Genomic DNA, 22,358 nt, shown 5'->3' on the forward strand with positions numbered 1-22,358 from the left:
GTTTTGATAGAGGGCTGTTTTTGTCATCAGACGTTGGACTCGTCGAGTCCTTATTTGGGACTCTGCAAGTCGAGTTGGGTTTACTCGATTCCTAATTTTTTGCCTCTTCTTTTTGCACCTCTATGGGATCCCTCTATATAGGGGTCAGATGAGTGAACATTTTCTCAGAATCTATTGTTATTGCATTCACATGTGCCATTCATGGATTTTGTTCGGTATTGCTAGGACGTTCACTCGATGCTCTTTGGTTGATTTGTTGTGCAATCTGGCCTAGCTGTTTTTCAATGTTATGAATGGATGCTTGCCGATTCCTAAGCAGGGTGTGTTGATCCATCATCATGCCTTGGTGCTCCCTTAACATATTTCGTTGCTCTTTTATTGCAACTTCTGTGTCATTATGTGTTTTTCTCGCATGCAGCTACAAATCTTGTGAGCATGTCCTCCAATTCGGATTTCTTTTCTTGCACTGGCTCCTCTTTTTGATAAAAAAAACCCCTCGCTTTTTGCTTATACTTTTCCTCCTTTTCCTTTTTGTATTCATCGTATGGGAGCCATTCCTTCTTGGTTTTCTCCAATCATCATCATATTTATCACCACTTGAATAGCACACTTGTACTTCCTGGTTCCTGTTTTCGTCAAGGTCACAATCTTTAGTAAGGTGGGGCCCTCTACAATTCTCACATCCCACTCGGATAACATGGATGGATTGGTCCATCTTAGTCATTCTTCGGTCCAAACTCTCCAACTTAGCCATCATTGTTGCCATGCTATCAGTAACTGAGTTCACCACCCCTCGATTTGGTTCATTCCTTGCGTTATGATATTCCCTATAATTTTTAGAGAATTCTTAAATTAGCTCTTTTATCACCAGGGGTGACTTCTTTGTGAGTGGTCCTTGCGATCAAGGAGCTTCCTAGTTGTTACATTCACTCCATCATAGAAAATGGAGACTTCTTTTTGGCTGTTTAGATCATGACGTGGGCAGTTTCTTAGTAGGCCTTTGTATCACTCACATGCCTCATAAAGTGACTCTTCAGCTAGTTGTTCAAAATTAGCTATGGCTTTCTTCAACTTGGCTATCTTTGAGGAAGGGAAAAGTTGGTCTATAAATTCTTCTTTCGTTTTAGCCCAAGTAGTATTGGATCCTGGTGGGAGTGATTTCAGCCAATCTTTCACGGCCCCCTTAAATGTGACTGGTAACATACGAAGCAAACAGTATCACGAGTCACATTAGGAACATTGAAATAATCGGGTATGTCATTGACCTCGTATACATGCTTGTATGCATCTTCACGATCCTTCCCGAAGAATGGGATTTCCATAAGTTGAGCAAGTATGTGGCCCTTAAGTTCAAAAGTGGCGGTTACGGGACTCGCGGGTTGCACGAGTCCTGGGCCGATATCGTCTCACATCCTTTTCTTCTATTCACCCATGGGGACTTCATCGATGTTTGCCATTGTGTTAGCAGGTTCTCCTTCAAAGTTGCTTTCTTCTTTGTATTCGGACTCGTATTCGTACTAGTATTTGGTTCTTTTAGCAATGGATTTTCTTCAAAATTCTCAAGCTTGCTTTCTTCGCTCATTTGACTACTAGACTCACCTACTTTCTTCCTTTTCTTCTTTCCAAAGACTGATTTAACGTCCTTGAAAGGTGATTTCTTTGGCTGGTTTGTGTCTTCAACGATTTTATCCTTGTTTTCCTAAACGTGGATTCCGGGTCTTCGTATGGAGGAACCAGAGGTGTATTCGAACCTTGGGTCATGTAATTCCTGCAGCCAAACAAGAAAAAGTCATAAAAAGAATAAAAATGAAACAAAAGACAAAACTGAGAATTCACCTTGGACTCGTCGAGTAGCTTCGACTGCACTCGGCGAGTACAAGGTTAAGATATAAATTTTTTTTACTGAAAAACCTAATACTTAAGCTTAATAACTAAATTACTAAAGCAGAAACTTTGTGCAAGATAAATCTCACACAAAGGTTCGGTAAAACTAGCAATTAGAATTAATATTTGAACTGTTCCCCGGAAATGACGCCAAAAACTTGATGTGTATAGAAATGCACTAGTTTTAATCCTACTTTTATGATATAATTAGACACACAAAGGTAGTAGACCTGTCAATTGGTGGTATAGTTGTATAAGTAGGGTATCGAACACAGTGAATGGTAATTAAACTAATGACTAGAATTAACTAAAACAAGTAATAAAAGTAAAAGGTTTTCTCTAGTTTTGAATGACTAGAAACTTTAACACATAACTAACACACACTTAAATTAACTAACAACTAAAAAAACAAGTAAAAACCAACTAAATTCAATGATAAAAAGGCTTCCGTTTAGGTTCGATTCTTTTGCTCATACGGTTGATTTTATGGCAAGTGCAATGGATTAATTGTTATTGGCTACCGATTAAACTGATTAGATTCACATTCACTATTACCAATCCTTAGAAAACAAATTAATTTAAGCAATGATCAAGTGATTAAACTAATGAATTTCCTAGTTAATTTTTTTGGGTTAAATAAGACTTGTAATTAGCTAATCAAATTACTAATTCAATTAACTTCTTGTAGATGGTTTATCACACAAGCTCACACACTTAATTTACCCATTCTCTAGTTAACCCGAGTTTCACATTCGCTATTCCTAGGTATATAATAATGTTTTCACATAAATCACATGAGGTAAGCAATTAAGAGATGTTCATCTAGCTTAATTACTTGCTAGTTAACAGAAAATAGTTACGATTAAAGCATAACGTTCTTTAACAAGCTTAATAAAACATAATTCACCATTAAACAATTAATCCAACCATAAATCAATCCATAGTTGTAAATTTATCTACCCTAAATAGAAGATGAAAAGTTTAGCTCATACTTAAAGTAGAGAATAATTCAAAAATGAAGTTTAACAATTCACAATTGGTTCTATTAAAGAATAAAGAGTAAAACTTATGTTGGCTTAAATCTCCTTAGAATTGAAGGTTAGGGTTTCTCTCCCGATTTCCAAAGCTTCAGCTGCCTTCCTAGTCGCAAAGTACTTCCCAAGGATTTTAGCCAGAGGTTTTAATTTGACAATTTGGCTTCTACTTATAGTTTTCACAAAACAGGGGCTACTTGCCGAGTAGATAACCGACTCGCCGAGTCCCCTTTAAGAATCCGGACTTTGTATTTTTGCTTCGCGAACATTCATGGGGACTCATCGAGTAGTCGATGCAACTCACCGATTCCTTTAGGATTTTAACTCTTTTCTTCTTTTTTCTTCTTTCTTCAATTCTCGAGTTCCCGATCGTATTTCCTGCTTCCTTTTGCTTCCGAGCTCATCTTTTAGACTGAAAAATATAAATTAAACATAATTACACACCTTTTTTTTCATAAATTGCACTAAAATAGCTAGAAAATAATAAAATTACAATTGAAATATATAGCTAACTATGCACATATCAATATTGGTTTCAAAAATTTATGATTTTGTGTGAATTATTCCGGTTCCAATTCCATGAACAAATAAACCGTTGGTTTCAATTTTTGTGAAATTAGTCGGATAACCAACCTATGGTCACCCTCCCACATCATATAATCTACTCTTACTCGAATGTATATTGAGTTATGCTAGTGATTACGGTTTAGGCCCAAGCCCTTTAGGGTTTAGCCATTAGGCTAAGTATTTGTAACACCTAGAATTTGAGGAGCAACTTTGGTATAAATGACCTTTTTGGGGATTGGATACGACATGTTGGAGGAACCAACACGGCGTGTTGAGATAACAAATGATGCAAGTCTAATTCAGAGCAAAACGACTTGTTGTCTCTTGGAACAGGGTATGTTGGTCGCTAGAAATGAAACCCTAATCTTCTAGGTTTTTGCCCTTATTTAAAGGAATAAGGAGACTAGGGTTTGTTCACCCTTATCCCCCATCAACCCTTAAGCCCTAAAAGAAACCCTAATCATATTTCCCTCTCATTTGTGAGCTAGTGTGTTGTTTTGGAGCCAAAGAAGGAAGAAGTTGGAAGATGGAAGCAAGATCCAGCAAGCAAGTCCCTCGTCATTCAGCTTGGCATCCTTATGGACCTTTGTAAGTGTCCAAGATCCGATTTTTATCATTTCATATTGCTATATATTGATTTTTGTCCCTATAGCTTCTTGTTCTTGAATGTTAGGATGGTTAGATCTCATAAAGTTTGCAGCTTTATAAATCTTCAGGTCAAGGCGACCTTATATAGTGTTGGATCTAGTTTATGGTTGAGTTTTGATGTTATGCATAGAGATTAGTTCATAATCCTCATTGTTGACCTAATATGGGTTCAAGACATACATATGACATGCATGTCTATAAAGCACCAACATTTGGGATGGTTTTAGTGCTCGAACCTCTTCTGGAAAGTGTTGGGCATCAACTTTAAGGATTGAGTGCTCAATGGGTTAAGCCCTTGAATCTTCAAGCCTTGTGGTTGGGTTTTTGGACCCTTGGAGTGGTTCCAAAGGATAAAGTTGGAAACTTTATCCTTATTGATAACATTTGGGTCTAGATCTGAGCCTTGGAGTCCCTGGAATCGAAGAAAACAACTGAATGTATTAAGTTGTTGAAACCTAGGTAAACACAACGTGTTTTGCAAAGCCAACACAGCGTGTTGTCCAGGGTTTTCCTAATTATCTGGATAATCGGAGAACACAATCTGTCCAAGGCGCAACACGATGTGTCTGGTCAACCTGGGCTATTGACTTTATCTTTGACTAGAAGTTTGATCAGGATTGACCTTGGGATGTTTTGGGCCATGTTTGGGCCTTTTGAATTGTTGATTTCGGCCTTGGCTTTGGGGCCAAGTTATGAAGAGGGTAAAAAGGACTTTTACCCTAGTTTGGACATTTAGCGTGGGTCTGATCCGATTATTAATGGATGTTTATCTTGTGATTGATAGTGCGGGGATTCTTGCAAGCCAGCAGCTGGTGATTCTTTCTGTAAGATTCGGAAGGGCGAGTTGAGTTTTCCTCACTGTACTTTCGGGTCGAAGGCACCAAGGTTGGCCTACTGATTTGATAACTTGATATTCATTGATATGCTAAGTATAGAATAGTTATTCATGCTAGTTTGATATGATAGTTTGGTAGATCTGTAGGACTCCCTATGATACCGTTTGTATGACTATCATTATATGTTATCATCTGTTATATGTCGACATATTGGGTTGGGTTGAGGTCGTACTGCTCCGTACGGTAACCAACAAAACCTAGAGCAATGTAGATATAAGTTGAGGGCTGAGGAGGGCATGGCATACTCATACTGAGGGCTCATTTGCATTCCAGATATGAGCTGAGGGACGAGTAGGGCATTCCAGACTCATACTGAGGGCTCAGTAGTATTTCAGATATAAACTGAGGACCGGTTTGTATGCCAGAATTGTACTAAGGGATGAACATTTATGTGCTAGTCTAATGACTGATTAGGCTAGGGAGCAAGCCAAACATAAGTTGTGGGTCTCAGGGGCAAGCCAGACTTATGTTGTGGGCTTAGGAGCAAGCCAGATATGAGTTGTGGGCCCGATAGGCAAGCCAGACTCATATTGTGGGCTCAAGGGTAATCCAGTCTTTTAGCAGTGGACCCATTGCATGTTGTTATTGTATATATGTTATTGTATGTGTGGGTACTTTAGGGGAACTCACTAAGCTTCATGCTTACATTTTTGGTTTATGGTTTTAGGTACTTTAGTGGATCGTGGCAAGGTGAAGGCGTGACCGTACACATCCTCGTGTTTTTGGGACTTATGATTTCTATGAAATTCTGGCAATAAAATATTTTGAAAATTATGTTGTAAACGATTCTGGTTTTAAATAATCTTTTGGAAACAATGGTTTTTGTAATTACCTCTTTAGTAAATGGGTTGTTTTGAAAAGTTAAAATTTGTCGAAATATTTTGGGGTGTTTCAGTACTCTTTATATACTATTATGTAATTGTCTTTTGAGAATAAATTAATCCATTATCTAATATGGTATCATAGATCCAGGTTAAAATCCTACCATAGACCACAACCAGTTACCGTCGCCTTCTATCCCCGACGACATTCTCTCATAGTCTTCGGAGGTGCCTTCATTATGTTGCATATTTTTCCTTTTCTTCTCTTTTCCGCATAAATAATAAAACAACTACCAACACCAAACTAGAGCTCTTTCATCGGTTTCTTCCACTGCCTCGTCTACTTCTACCTCCTCCTTAGATGACCCATGCCTCTGAGTCTTCTGCTTCTTCATCGGCTAGCCACTTCTTTAGATCTGTAGTCATTTCTTTATGTTGGGTTTTAGTATACTACAACATCCTATAGTGCACATACAACCCTAAATGCCTTGTATCTATGTTTTCTCTAATTATACATGCATACGGTTTCCAAGGCTTTAAGCCTATAACTAGCATACAAATAACATATGTATAATAAGACAAGTTTTTGATATACCTCTTGATGTTGTTGATATGTCTAGGAAGACTTTGGCCTTTAAGAACATAGTGCCCCAAGTGTTGCACTTCAAATGGAATCACAACTCATCTAGGACAATGGTGACTCTTGAGAGAGAATTTCCATGCACTAAAAACACCTCCATGAACTCTAAGAACTAGAAGTATGTTACAAGTGGTGTTTCTAGGCTATGGAGAACATATTTATATGTTGGATTTCAAGGGTCATGGGTATAATCCAAATCCATATCCATGGGTTCTATGTGATGGGTTTTGAGCATTCTAACACTTCTTAAGTGTACATGCAACCCTAATAACCTTGGATCTATGTTTGTCTAATTATCATGCAAAGTTGAATTCCAAGGTTATATTCCTATCTAGCATACATGGGGAACAATTTTAACATAAAGTATAGATAGAATAACTTACCTTGTTGTTGTTTGTGTTCCTTGAAACCTCGTGAGCCTAGCACCCCAAGTGTGATGCCTCAAATGCTTCACACAACACCAAATGCTCTTGGAAGAACTTATGAGAGAACACACACTTCTCAAAATTGGCCAAGCCCTCTTGTTTCTTAGTGTAGCCGATTTTAGGTGGAGAACATGTTACTTATATAGTGTTGACACATCTAGGGTTAAACCCTAATGTGTCATGACTCTTCATTTCCATGACCCATGGGTTTGTAACTCCCATGGAGCATCCATGGAGCATCCTATGGGTGGAACCCAACTTGATAGTCCATGGAGCCTTTTAGCCCACTATACAAGATATGGATGATTTACATAATCAACCCATATATTTAATTAGTTATCTTTTGATCACATAATTAATTCTAAATTAATCCTTGATCAAACTAATCAAATAATATTATTAATATATTAGAACTTATAATATATTAATAATCTCCAAGTGTTATTTCTCTCATTTAGTCTATCCAATTGCATGATGCCATGCAACCCAAATGGACCATGCCGGGTCGGGTCAAGTACATACCAGAAATAGTTATGGACTTAGACACCTTATCCAACAGTCTCCCACTTGGATAAGTCTAATAACTGTTACTGCAAGTATGACTTCAGGAACCGATCGGCAATCGTGGCTCTTTACAAGGTTTCTCGAAACTGAGAAGATGATGGTATGCCATTTAAGATAAGTGATCATATAATCCTCTGTTCTAGATATCAGTCGGACAAATACATGGAACAATGTCTTACTTATTGTCCAACAATTTGTTTCCCGATTTCCGATTTGTTTGACAAAGAACTTCATTAAACACATCAATTTTAGTTCTGACCGGGCCCGGTACAAAATCATCGAGGGGCCCAGATATCAGCTTCTAATCCAAGAAGGAACAGATAAACTTCGACTCATATGTTTGTTCTACGACTCATTGAATTACACACAAGAGCGCGATTTACAACATCGAGTTACCAATGCATTTTTCGTACAATCAATGCATAACCAACTTGTAAGTAACAAATCATATCTCTAGGTTTAAAGACTTATATGATATTACCGTCTCACGATCACTCGAGATAGAATTCCATGAAGTGATTCCAGTGAGCGTGGGTTGAGTCCAATGCTCAGAACTTATGAGTACTCATGATTGTTGTAGCCTTGTCCAAGACCTCTACAACCAAACATGACAGTCTTGATTCATACCTACTTCCGACATATGACCGACTGTGGAGGTTTGAATAATATGTTATACCAAACAAAATTATTCTGGAAGTCAAAACATGCAAAAGAAATATAGTAAACGATCGACAAGAGATAGCAACACTTTACTCATAAATAAAACACTTTTATTCATCATCAAATGTCAATTACACTTTACAAATTTCGAGGTTATCTAACTACTAAATCTAATATCATCCTTCAGCCCTATGCTCCGAGCATGCTGGAGATGCTTAACCCGAGTCAGTCCCTTCATGAGGGGATCTGCCGGATTCTCATCTGATGATACCCTCTTTGCCACGAGGAGTCCTTCTTCGATCCGATGTCTGATGAAATGGTATTTTCTGTCGATGTGTCTGGATCTCCCGTGATCCCTTGGTTCCTTGGCTAAGGCAACAGCACTTTCACTATCACAGAAAATTTCCATTGGCTCTTTAATAGCTGGTACAACTCCAAGGTCTCCAATGAAGTTCCTCAGCCATAACGCCTCCTTTGCCACCTCGCTAGCTACAATATACTCTGATTCACAAGTAGAATCTGTGACTGTCTCTTGCTTGGAACTCTTCCAAGAAATTGCTCCTCCATTTAGGGTAAAGACCCAGCCCGACTGAGAGCGGAAGTTATCCCTATCAGTCTGGAAGCTAGCATCACTATACCCTACAACTCTCAAGTCATCACTCCCACCGAGGGTAAGGACCCAGTCCTTAGTCCTTCGTAGGTACTTGAGAATATTCTTTATCGCAGTCCAGTGTGCCTTGCCAGGGTTCCCCTGAAACCTGCTAACCATGCTCAGGGCAAAAGCTACATCAGGTCGAGTACACGTCATAGCATACATGATCAATCCTACAGCCGAAGCATAAGGTACTCGACTCATTTGTGCTATCTCAGCCTCAGTGCTAGGGCTTTGTGTCTTACTCAGTTTGGCGTTACTCTGGATGGGCAACTCTCCTTTCTTGGAGTCTTGCATTCTGAATCTCTTCAGCACCTTATCCAAGTAGGTACTTTGACTAAGTCCAATTAGTCTTTTACTCCGATCTCTCAAGATCCTTATCCCCAAAATATAGGCAGCTTCACCAAGGTCCTTCATAGCGAAACACTTTCCAAGCCAGGACTTTACTTCCTGCAGGGTTGGAATGTCGTTTCCTAGGAGTAGTATGTCATCCACATACAATACCAAAAAGCTAACTATACTCCCACTAGCCTTGACATATACACAAGATTCATCTTCACTCCTAGAAAAGCCAAATTCCTTGACCTTTTCATCAAAGCAAAGATTCCATCTGCGAGGTGCTTGCTTTAATCCATAAATGGATTTCTCAAGCTTACACACTCTATTAGGGTACTTGTTGCTGACAAAACCCTCTGGCTGACTCATGTAAACATCTTTAGCCAACTTCCCATTAAGGAAAGCGGTTTCGACATCCATTTGCCAAATTTCATAGTCATGAAATGCGGCTATGGCTAACAGAACCCGAATAGACTTAATCTTGGCTACCGGAGAAAAGGTCTCATCATAATCCACTCCAGGAATTTGAGAGAAGCCCTTTGCAACCAGTCTAGCCTTATAAGTGTGTACTTTACCATCCATGTCGGTCTTCTATTTGCACCCTACAGTCTTTCGACCTGGTACATTCTCAACCAAGTTCCAAACTTGATTGTCATACATGGATTGTATCTCGCTATCCATAGCCTCTTTCCATTTAGCAGACTCGGGGCCTGCCATGGCTTCCTCGTAGCTGTTAGGGTCATCTTGACTTACTAGTGTCCCATCACTAATAAGTGTCTCACCTTCTGCAGTAATATGGAATCTATAGTAATGCTCAGGTGCACTCCTAACTCTCGTGGAACGCCTCAGAGGTACAGATTCGTCAATTGGCTCAACAGGAGTTTCCTCCTCAAGTTGAGGGCTAGAGTTTGAAGTTCCTTCACCACTTGACTCTTGAATTTCTTCAAGATCAACTTGCATCCCACTGTCTCCTTGGCTTATAAACTCTCTTTCTCGAAAGACTCCTCTTCTTGCTACAAAGACCACATTGTCACTAGGTCTGTAGAAGAGGTAACCAAAGGATTGCTGTGGGTAGCCGATGAAAATACACCTCTCGCTTCGGGGTTCGAGCTTATCATGAGTCTCGCGTCTCACGAAAGCCTCGCAACCCCAAATCTTGATGTGGTCTAGTTTAGGTACTTTACCAGTCCACATCTCGTGAGGAATTTTGGCAACTTTCTTTGTAAGGACTAGATTAAGGATATGGGCGGTAGTCTCTAAGGCATACCCCCAGAATGAGATTGGTAGCGAAGCTCGACTCATCATGGAACGAACCATGTCCAACAAGGTTCGATTACGCCTCTCAGCCACACCATTCAACTGCGGTGTCCTGGGAGGTGTCAATTGTGAGACAATCCCACATTCCCTTAGATAGTCGAGGAACTCTGAACTAAGATACTCACCACCCCGATCGGATCGAAGCATCTTAATGTTCCTGCCCAATTGATTCTCGACTTCCTGTTTAAATTCCTTAAACTTCTCGAAAGTCTCTGACTTATGCTTGATTAAGTAGACATATCCATATCTACTGTAATCATCAGTAAAAGTCAAATAATAACGATTAGCATCCCTTGTGGCATGTTTGAATGGCCCACACACATCCGTGTGTATAAGGTCCAACAAACCTTCACCCCTTTCACACGAGCCTGTGAAGGGTGACTTTGTCATTTTTCCAAGTAAGCATGATTCGCAACTATCATTTGACTTTAGGTCAAATGACTCCAAGACTCCATCCTTTTGGAGTTGGCCTATGCGTTTCTTGCTTATATGTCCAAGACGACAATGCCATAATGATGCTTTATCCAAGTTATTATTATTAGTAGAATCAATACACAGAACATTATTTCCTAAGTTATCTACAACAGATACAGCTTCATACACACCATCACAAGGTAATGCTTTAAAATAAAGAACATTATTAAAGAAAGCATTAATCGAACCAACTTCATTATCAAACGAAAAGGTGAAACCTTGTTTGTACAATGCATGAAAGGAAATAATATTTCTTGCCATTTCTGGCGAATAACAACATTTATTCAAATCTAAATTTAACCCACTACTTAGCGATAAAGTATAAACTCCAATCTTGGTGACAGGTGTAACTTTCCTATTCCCCATGATTAAGTTTATTCTTCCTTGCTCCACATTCTCACTTCTTCCTAGTCCCTGCAAGTCACAACAAATATGAATACCGCAACCGGTATCAAGGTCCCAAGATTTCGAATGGGGTGAGTTATTAGAAATGATAGTGTAAATACCTGCATGGTTGGGTTTGACTTTCCCATCCTTCACATCTTGCTGGTACTTTGGGCAGTTCCGCTTCCAATGAGCTTTTTCATGGCAATAGAAGCATTCAGCCTCTTTTGGGTCAGAAGAAGGAGTAATGAAACCTTTCTTGGTTCCACTTGAAGAAGAGCCATCAAGGATCCGAGCCTTGGTATCCTTCGAAGATCTCTTTCTCTTCCTCCCTCGACTTTGCCCGATTGCCAAGACCGGAGTTGAGTCTGGAGTAGGAGTGATAGCAAACGACTTCCCCTTAAGACCTGTTTCTGCGGTCTTGAGAAGTCCCTGAAGTTTGCTGAGGGTGACCTCTTCCTTGTTCATGTGATATGTCATGCGGAATTGATCATAGCACGATGGTAAGGAGTGCAAAATGATATCTATTGCAAGCTCCTCAGGGAAGTTCACATTTAGCTTCAGCAAACGATCCACATACCTTTGCATTTTCTACATGTGGCTCGTGACGGAATCTCCGTCCTTCATCATGGTTGTTATCATGGAGCAGATGACTTCGTACCTCTCTTGTCGTGCACTTTGATGGTATTTTTCCATCAAATCTTGGTGCATTTCATAAGGGTAGAAATCCTCATAAGACTTTTGGAGTTCAGCTATCATTGTGGCCAACATGATGCAAGCCACCTTGGTTGCATCTCTTTCATGAGTATGAAAGTCAGCGATCTCCTGGGGAGTTGCAGTGGACTCATCAATTTCCTTAAGCTCCTTGTCAAGGACATATTCTTTGTCCTCGTAGCGGGTAATCATCCTGATGTTTCTGATCCATTTATTGAAGTTGGATCCATCAAAGGTGACTTTCCCACACAAACTCATAAGAGTAAAGGAGCCATTAGGATTCGAGCCAGAAGCATTATTTGAAGACATCTGAAAGAGAAGAACAAGTTTAGTATAGATTTAAGGGAGTCCTTAATAAAACACCCAAATGTAATATTAAGGCTAGGATCCAATCACAATATAATATAACTTAGAAGAGGTATGCCGTAATCTAAGCTATACCATATTTGAAAGGTAGGTGAATGACGATTCACCAATTTCCACCACGAAAACCGAAATATTAGATATTTAGTTTTTATTGGTTTTAGAAATTCCTAGATTCTTTGAGATCCAATGAACTTTTCAAAGGCATGTTTTAATCTCGAGAATGCCCTCCAAGTTTTGTGACTGGGATACCGAGGATCACAAAACGAGGTGTGAAGTAACCATGCAAATCACTTGGTACCCTTAAAGTTTATCACTCAATCGATGTGCCGGTAAACCACACACGCTCCACCGATACTATAATAAACCTTAAGTCACCCTTTACCTACCTTGTTAAGTCCAAGTTAGTGTGCCGGTTAACCACGCACGCTCCACCAACGACTTAGACAAAGTGTAAAGTGTAATTTCATGGATTAGCACCTTATTCACATTTTTCCTAAGTAACTAAGATTGGGAATTTAATAAAACATTTAGTTACTTTATTATATTCATCATACTTTGAATGAGAATTTATAAGTCCTTGTCTTACCCGTTCGGCTAACGACCCTCCACCAGTCAAGCAAGCGGTGGGTGAGAGTAGACACCCATTAAGTCACCATTTTATAGGCAACAACCTTATACCCACCTTATAGACCGGCTTCGAGAATGAGGCGTACTAGCGGTAAGACGACTTTATTCTTATACATATATATATAATTATTAAATCATCATAATATAAGTATAAGGGTTGAATTTTAACTTTTAAAATTCTAGGGGTTGGAACTTAAAGTTTTAACTTAACTTTTCTTGTTCCCAAAACTTGAGGGCAAGTTTTGTAACTTTCAAAACTTTTCATTTCTTGTAACTTATGAGTTTAATAGAGTAATAAAATGAAGACTCTTCATTTTTCTAACTCTTGTGTTTGTTTTAATGGTTTTAATTCAAGTGTGACTCTTGGTTTTCCATAACTTAAGGATAAGTTATGGACTCCATTAAAACACATTATGATCAAGAATTAATCTACCACATAGGTTACAAATAATTCCTATGATCATCTAAAACATCATAAGAACAAGAACATGAATATGAACACAATCAAAAATTACATTTAAAACTTTGTAATTTTGATAACTAGTTGTTGTAAATGAATTAGCAAAGACATTACACCACCAAAAACAAGTTTTCAATTACCAAAATAGTTTAGGGTAATGTTTTTAATTCATTTCCAGTAACTAAATCGAAATTCTGCAATCAGTCGACCCTACTCGCCGAGTGCATGAACTCACTCGCCGAGTTGGTTGAAGATACTCATGAACTCGACGAGTCCCCCCTATAGACTCGACGAGTCCATTCGCAGACAGCAAGATTTCCGATTCTTTTTTCAACTTTTAAGCACAAATAAGAGCAAACAAGCCTAGGCTCTGATACCACTGATGGGTTTTGAGCATTCTAACACTTCCTAAGTGTACATGCAACCCTAATAACCTTGGATCTATGTTTGTCTAATTATCATGCAAAGTTGAATTCCAAGGTTATATTCCTATCTAGCATACATGGGGAACAATTTTAACATAAAGTATAGATAGAATAACTTACCTTGTTGTTGTTTGTGTTCCTTGAAACCTTGTGAGCCTAGCACCCCAAGTGTGATGCCTCAAATGCTTCACACAACACCAAATGCTCTTGGAAGAACTTATGAGAGAACACACACTTCTCAAAATCGGCCAAGCCCTCTTGTTTCTTAGTGTAGCCGATTTTAGGTGGAGAACATGTTACTTATATAGTGTTGACACATCTAGGGTTAAACCCTAATGTGTCATGACTCTTCATTTCCATGACCCATGGGTTTGTAACTCCCATGGAGCATCCATGGAGCATCCTATGGGTGGAACCCAACTTGATAGTCCATGGAGCCTTTTAGCCCACTATACAAGATATGGATGATTTACATAATCAACCCATATATTTAATTAGTTATCTTTTGATCACATAATTAATTCTAAATTAATCCTTGATCAAACTAATCAAATAATATTATTAATATATTAGAACTTATAATATATTAATAATCTCCAAGTGTTATTTCTCTCATTTAGTCTATCCAATTGCATGATGCCATGCAACCCAAATGGACCATGCCGGGTCGGGTCAAGTACATACCAGAAATAGTTATGGACTTAGACACCTTATCCAAAACTATGATCCACGGTTCATGTGGCCCAACTCTTTATGTGTCCTTACATAAACTTGGTCCAACATGGATCATAAGCCCAACACATATAAATATAACTAATTACCATAATTAGTCCCCATAAATTTAATTAGTCTCTTTTGATCACTAAATTAATTCCAAACTAATTCTTGATCAATACTAATTAAATCATACGATTTCATATTAATATATTAGAACTTATAATATATTAATAAATCATATATAACCTCTTCTCAAAAGTCCATCCTAACAAATTGTCGTGATGTTATGCAACCCAAATGGACCATGCTACTATCAGGTCGATAACATACCAATAAAAGTTATGGGCTTACACATTTAATCCTAAAATCTCCAACTTGGATAAATCTAAAACTATTATTGCAAATATGACTCCAAAATCCCGACTAGCAATCGTAGCTCTTAAAATTCGTTGTCGAACTCTGACCTAGTCAATGATATGTCCATTAGATAATGGATCATATATTCCTCCATTCTAGATATCATATGGACTAAGACATGGATTATAATCATTCTCTCTACCCATCTATTGTTTCCCGATTTCTGATTTATGACGACTGACTAATTGAACAAATGAAATTAGTCCAGGCCCGGCCGAGCACTTACGTTTGTCATCACTAAATTATCGAGGTGCCCACATATATCGATTTTATCCCTCCAAGGGTAAAAGGAATGGATAAACTTTGACTCATATGCTTTCTCTATTTACCAATCAAATCACACACAACAATGCATTTCTTAACACCAAGTTACTGGTGCGTTTTCACATTATCAATGTGCAACTGATTTATAGACTGCAACTCATATCTCTTCGTTTGAAGAATATAAAATATTATCGTCTCATGATCACTCATGATAAAATCCATGAAGTGATTCAAATGAGCGTGGGTTTAATCCAATACTCGAATCTTATTCCAGGAGCACTCATGAATGTTGCAGCTATGTCTAAAACACCTAGACTTACTACAAACCCATTCATGATAGTCTTGCCTCAATACCTAATTCTAAAGTATGATCGACTATGGACAGTTTGAATAACCTAGTTATTCAGGAAGTCAAAACATGCAAAGTGAAACGCAAGAATAATACTAATCCTATAGGGCCCCAAAACTTTTAAGTCATATTGATTACTCATTATTCATTGTATAATATTTCAAATAATCAACTTAATATTTGAACTAAAACAATAGTTGTCCTATGCTCCAAGCATGCACACTATGTTTACCTATGGTCCTTTCTTTGTGGAATAGATCAATTGAAAACATTTCAATGATGCTTATTTCACAATTCCAAATCCTTATGAAAAATGTAAGAATACAAGATTGTTTGCCAATCTGTTAGACTCTAAACTTATATGCAATGATCCCCTTTTAATGAATATGCACAAAAGTCACAAAGACTTGGAAACAGACATTACAAAGTATTATGAAGTCTCACATTCAGAGAACATTCCTTTGAACATCCTTCTTGCATTAAGTTTTCTAATCTTACACAGATTTAAAGAATAACTTCCACCTACGGAAACATTTCCATATTCCTATTTTGACTATAAATTCTGAACAAGAGTTGCCTCTTTTCAGAAGATGTCAATATGGTCCTTCCAAAATTAACACTATACTTCCAACTATCCATGAGCAACCAATCTTTGGTAAGCCTCAGATTGTCCTCGACAATTTCTTCATCATTTTAGTCATATACAGTTCTAGTCCTTTTTCCCTCTTAATGCCCTAGGCGTTTGGAAAATTCAGAACACATAGAAATATTATAGAATATGCAATCGATCCTATACCCGAAGCATATGGGATATGATTCATAATGTCTCACATAAAGACATGATCCTAGACCAATCTTTTGCTATAATTTTTTCTATTAGCTATGTTCTAAAAATTCGGACTTTAAAGAGAGATTTTGTAAACATGATCATATTGAGAACGCAATTAGTATTTCCATATATAGAATTTGCTTATGTTGAACCATTCCAAAATAACATTCATATATATACTTGACTAAATTTGATTATAATCTCAATCTAAGTTGTTATAATTGCAATGAAGTATAATTTCCTCTCCTTTAATTATAGCAAAACAACTTTTTAAACCCTGCAACTTTGCAAATTGAAACTTTTGTTTTCTATAATTAACATTGCTAACCTGCAAAACTTAACATAATTGATTATGCTCCCACTAGCATAATAATTATTTCCATACTAGCATAACACTTATGCTCCCAGTAGCTCTGACATGTACTCAGAAATCAACTAGACTTCTAGAAATCAATACTTTATTGACTTTCTAACAAAAGTTCAGGTTTCTGATGCGAGACATTTCGATAAGACTTTATAAAAATCATACACCTTTCCTTAGATAGCTCACACGTGTGTCTAAACAATTATGAAGAGGGATGTGGTAATCATAATGTCAGACCTTTTTTCCATTTCTCACAATTCGAACTATGAAGAGGGATGCTGTAATCATAAACGAATTTGAAAAATGCAAATATCACAATTTCTAACTATTTAAAATCTACAAAGTGAAAGAGTTTCCTCACCATCATTCTCATGAATCGGAGAGAACCCTTATGACACTTAGATTTGTATGGTGTATATGTGTTCCTATCCATATAAATTTGTCAAAACCATAATCACAAGACAAGGTTAGTGACAAATCCAAGCTTATATGGACTGAATTCGTTCAATCTTAATTTCTTGCTACTTGGTAGCACAAGGGCCTACCATCTCTTCCAAGTTGTTATGCAAACAATTGAGAACTCATAGAGCTCATATGCATATTCAACTTTAACTGGAATGGGTATAGAAATAAGAAAATGTCAACACGATAGGTTACAAACCTCAAGTCATGTGCTAGTGATTATCGATAGGTTTTATTCTTGATTAGTTCTTGAAACTTTTCAAGATATTTAAGACTCCCACTAACCTGTTGACATATAAGATTCTCTTTGTCAAGAACCATTCCTTGTCAAAGCAAATATTCAAAAGTTAGTGTGATTCTTATCAAGATAAACACTTCACACAATCGGTCTTAGTTGGTCTTTGTTTTATCCAAAACATCACAACTTACCAATTTCAAATGTACAAGAGTAGAAAACATTTTACTCTACGTTTGATAAGTGTTTTAAACCTTCTTAACATTCTGTTACTCAAGGCTCGATCTTGGAGTATTACTCTAAGATTCAATTTTGGAACGACATATGATTCATCTTTTGACGTAACCATATCAACAATTCACGATTCATCTTCTTAGTAAAAAAAAATTGCACCAAGATGTCCTTAGAGGATCAATTGTGATATGTTTTTCTTAATCATAAAACATGATACTAAAGTACACTCCCATCTTTTTAGATTGGAGAAACTTTTATCTTTCTGCCTAATTTGATCCTTCTCATTAACCCTACCATATATTGAAACTTGTCCAATGTTTCAGAATTATACTTAAACATGTAAGCACAACCATACTTACTAAACTTTAGTAAATCATGACAAATAGCCTTATTGTTCTTTGTGGTGGACCTTATCAGCGCACAACCAAGTGTACACGATCTCCTAGTCCTTCACTTAACTCACATATACATGTGAACAAGGAATTAGTCTTAATTTCCCAAAGATGAAAATTCTCATTCATCATACAATACAAGTTGCATGATTCCAAGTTTCTATCCAATTAAAACTTGGGTGATGAGAATCTTTCCTTATTTGGTAAATTATGACACTACCACAAACAAAACAATCAAATCCATTTTCCAATACTGCTATCAATGGAATCATATAAACAATAATTTTCACAAATCCCATTGTAAGGATACTTAGAATAAATAAAAAATCTTTTTCTTTATAAAATTTGCGGAAAAACTTATCCTTACAATGCAATGAAAACTATGTTGTTGTCTATTCCTAAGCAATCTATCATAACTCTTAAACAGCAGCTGAAAATTTTGATTTTCGAATCATGCGATCAAAATCCATCTTTGCGATCAGATTCAACATACTCTTCTTCTTAGCTTCGTCTTTTTTTCGATTCTACATAACATCAAAATGTGACCTAGTCACATCATGTAATAAGAATCTCCAAATAGGAACTTAATAGAGTTATACAGTAGACTTACCTGAAATAGAGTCAAACTTTTTGACTTTACCATCCTTATGATCCTTCAAGTAAATAGGGCAGCTTTGCAACTAATGCCCCTTCTTTTGGCAATAGAAACATGGATTATTTAGTAATGGTACACGAGACTATCTCAGACTTAGCCTTTCTCTTTACCATTTGGTCAACCTGGTTGACTATGGCCGATCCCTTTCCATTGGGAAGAGAAGACTTTTCTGGACTTTCAATGTTCCCATTGTCAATGTCCATGTAAGTTTGGGAAGTAGATCTTCCAATCAAATTTTCTTTACCAGTGCTCTAAATCATTGTTGATTCAGCAACATCAAGCAAATATGTAAGATCATTAAGGGTCATGTCATGATCTGTCATCTGGGAGTGACTAAAGAACCCAGTCAACAACCAACTTCATTGAGACTTCGACACCCAACTCTCTCAGCTTATCAATATTTGACTTCATCTCCAAGATGTGAGAACATATAGACATTGCTTTCCACTAAGGATTGAGTGACCTTGAACTTTTCAAAAACTTGTGGGTTAGGGAGAATAAATGGAGGAGGTGGAGGAAGTGAAGTATGATTTCCAGTCCCATTAATGCACGATAAAGGGATTAATCTTTCCCCTTGATCGACATGTGGGATATCATCTTCATTAGGAAAGCTTTATCCAAAAAGATAAGGAAGACCATAGTTGTCTGAACTAGACATCTATGAGGGAGAATTTCAAGCAAGTAGATTTAAGTTCTTAATATAACACCCAATATGAAATATTAAGGCTAGGACCCAACAAAATATTTAACAAATTAGAAGAGTATGTCGTAATCCAAGTTGCAAATATTTGAAGGTAGGTAAATGACGGTTTACCAATTTCCACCATGAAAAAAGAAATTTAACATTAGGTTTTAAATGAATTGAAATTCTGATATGTGTATTTTTATATATATTTTTATGCACTTTATCTTAATATTTTGGCCTTATTTATTATATTTTAGAACTAAAGAGTACTCATAATGCTTTGAATTATGTTTTGCAGCTATTTGTTGTCAATAAAGCACAAGAGAAAAGACTGAAGCGGAAATTGGGCTTAGAAGCTAAAAGAAAGAAAATGGGGGCTGAGGTCGCGGTTACGCCCCGCGTACCTTAAGAGTACGCCCCGCGTACCTGCTTGCACCGGATATACATGATCGCGTGATTATCCATAGTACGCGCCGCGTAATCCATAGTACGCCCAGCGTACTTAGGTCGGCCACAAAGATTATAAATGTCGATTTTTAGCCAACCAGGAGGGGGGATTCGACTTCTAACCTAATTTAGTCGACAATTAACTTCTGTTAAGCCGTTTTGAGGGTCTAGAAGGCGGCCGGAAGGCCGTTAAGCTAACGGGAGCAGAGATCTGAAGGATTGGAGAGCGGATACATGTCGGTAATCATATGGATTGCTAACGTGACCATGTTTAGCACTTCCTTATGGTACTTTTTGTATTTAGTTTCTGATTTGGGTGTAAAAACCTTTTACTTTGTGTTTATGATTGAATGAAGTTTTGATTCTTAGACTAATTGTTATGTTAAATAATTTATTTGTGTTTAATTTATCTTGCCAAGCTTGTTCAAAGATCCTCATGTGTTAATGATGATTATTTGCTGTTAATTGTTAAGTGAATTGAGTTGTATGAAAACCCGCTTGATTTGCTTGTCTCTTATGATTTTTGATGACCATTGAGATTATAAGACTAGAAATAACGAATGTGAAACTAGGATTAACATGGGAATAAATAAGTTAATGTGTGAGCCTTGTTTGATGACCATCAACAAGAGGTTAATTAAATGTTTAAATTAACTAAGTTTACAAGTCTTGCTTGATACGAACTGAACACTAGGAAGCATGTTAGTTTAATCAATTGATCACTGTTTGAATTAACTCGTTTGCTAAATGATTAGTTATAATGAACATGAATCTAATCAATTTAGGAATCGGTGAACATGAATAAATGAATTTGTGCATGCAATTGTTTATGTTTTCAAGGTGGAATTTGTCTAAACCAAAGTACCTAAAGAGATTTGTTTTTCCTGTTAGTTTATCGAGAATGGTTAATTAATTATTAGTTTGAGATTTATTAAATTATTCTTTTCGTGTGACATATAACCTATAATTAAATATATTAAATTAATCCACCGTTCCCTGTGATCGACACCCGACTTACCTAAGCTATATTGTAATCTGACTAGGTACATTGCCTATAAGTTCATAGTTAGTCTAAGTTTGTTAGGTTATAAATATTAAAATTAATGGGTACTTTCGTGCACATCAAATTCCTAGATCATTTGAGATTCATTGAACTATTCAATGGCATGTTTAAATCTCGATTGTGCCCTTCAAATTTATGACTAGGATGCCGAGGATCACAAACAAGGAGTGAATAACCATGCAAATTAGCTTGGTACACTTAATGTTACAACCACCTAATCAATGTGTCGGTTAACCACACAAGCTCCATTGATCTATGATTAACATCAAGCTACCCTTTACCACACATTTTCAATCACAGATTAGTGTGTCGGTTAACCATACACGCTCCACTAATGACTTAACAAGGTGCAAAGTGCAATTTCATGGGTTGTCACCAAATTCACATTTTCCTAAAGTAACTAAGATTGGGAATTTAATAAAGTTTAGTTACTTTATATTTATCATTATACTTTTAATGAAGGGAGAATTAATGTCCTGTCCTACCCGTTCGACTAACGACCCCCCACAAGTCAAGGAAGCAGTGGGTGAGAGTGGACACCCATTAAACTGTCATTTTATAGGGAGTAACCTTATACCCCCCTTATAGACCGAGTTCATGAATGAGGCTTACTAACGGTAAGAGTGACTTTGTTCTTATATATATATATATATATATATATATATATATATATATATATATATATATATATATATATATATATATATATATATATGCATATATATTAAGCCTATAATGTTATAATAGTATAAGGATTGAATTTTAAATTTTTAAAATTCTAAGGTTTGGAATTATAGTATACATGGGGGGAAACTTTAAAAATTCCAAAACTTGAGGGCAAGTTTTGAAGAATTCAAAAACTTTTGGTTTCCATAACTTATGAGTTTAAAGTAGTTTAATGAAAAACTCTTCAAGTTCCATAACTTGAGGACAAGTTATGGAATACTTTAAAAACATTTAAAAATGAGACTCTTCATTTTCCTAACTTATGGAAATTTTATGACTTTTAAAATTCATAAATGAGACTTTTCATATAACTTGAGGACAAGTTACAAAAACTTATATTATGAACAACTTTTAGATCAATTTGAATCAAAAACCAATTATCACATAATATTTCTATTAATCTAAACTAACTCATAAGAACAAGATAATTCATATCATCAATCTTCAAGAAATTAGCATAAGCATATAAACTAATACAAATCTTGAAACTATGAAAATTATCTTTTAATTAGATGAGAATCATCATATCCATAACAACAAAATCAAATTTTATGAACTAACACATTTTTGTGGTAATGATTCTAATCCAAAAGAGGCCAAAAAACTTGAAACTTTGTTGTCTGGA

At 36.7% G+C, this 22,358-nt stretch overlaps 1 non-coding gene across 1 annotated transcript; it reads left to right on the plus strand.

Moving 5' to 3' along the window:
• The first annotated feature begins 967 nt into the window (after nt 1-967).
• Nucleotides 968-1,074, plus strand: LOC145044670 (small nucleolar RNA R71). The gene has a single exon (XR_013681615.1). It is a non-coding gene; the product is annotated as a small nucleolar RNA R71 (small nucleolar RNA).
• Nucleotides 1,075-22,358: the final 21,284 nt, after the last annotated feature.

This window comes from Lactuca saligna, chromosome 4 (genome assembly GCF_052625555.1).
Source record: "Lactuca saligna cultivar CGN05327 chromosome 4, ASM5262555v1, whole genome shotgun sequence".
Taxonomy (NCBI): Eukaryota; Viridiplantae; Streptophyta; class Magnoliopsida; order Asterales; family Asteraceae; genus Lactuca; species Lactuca saligna.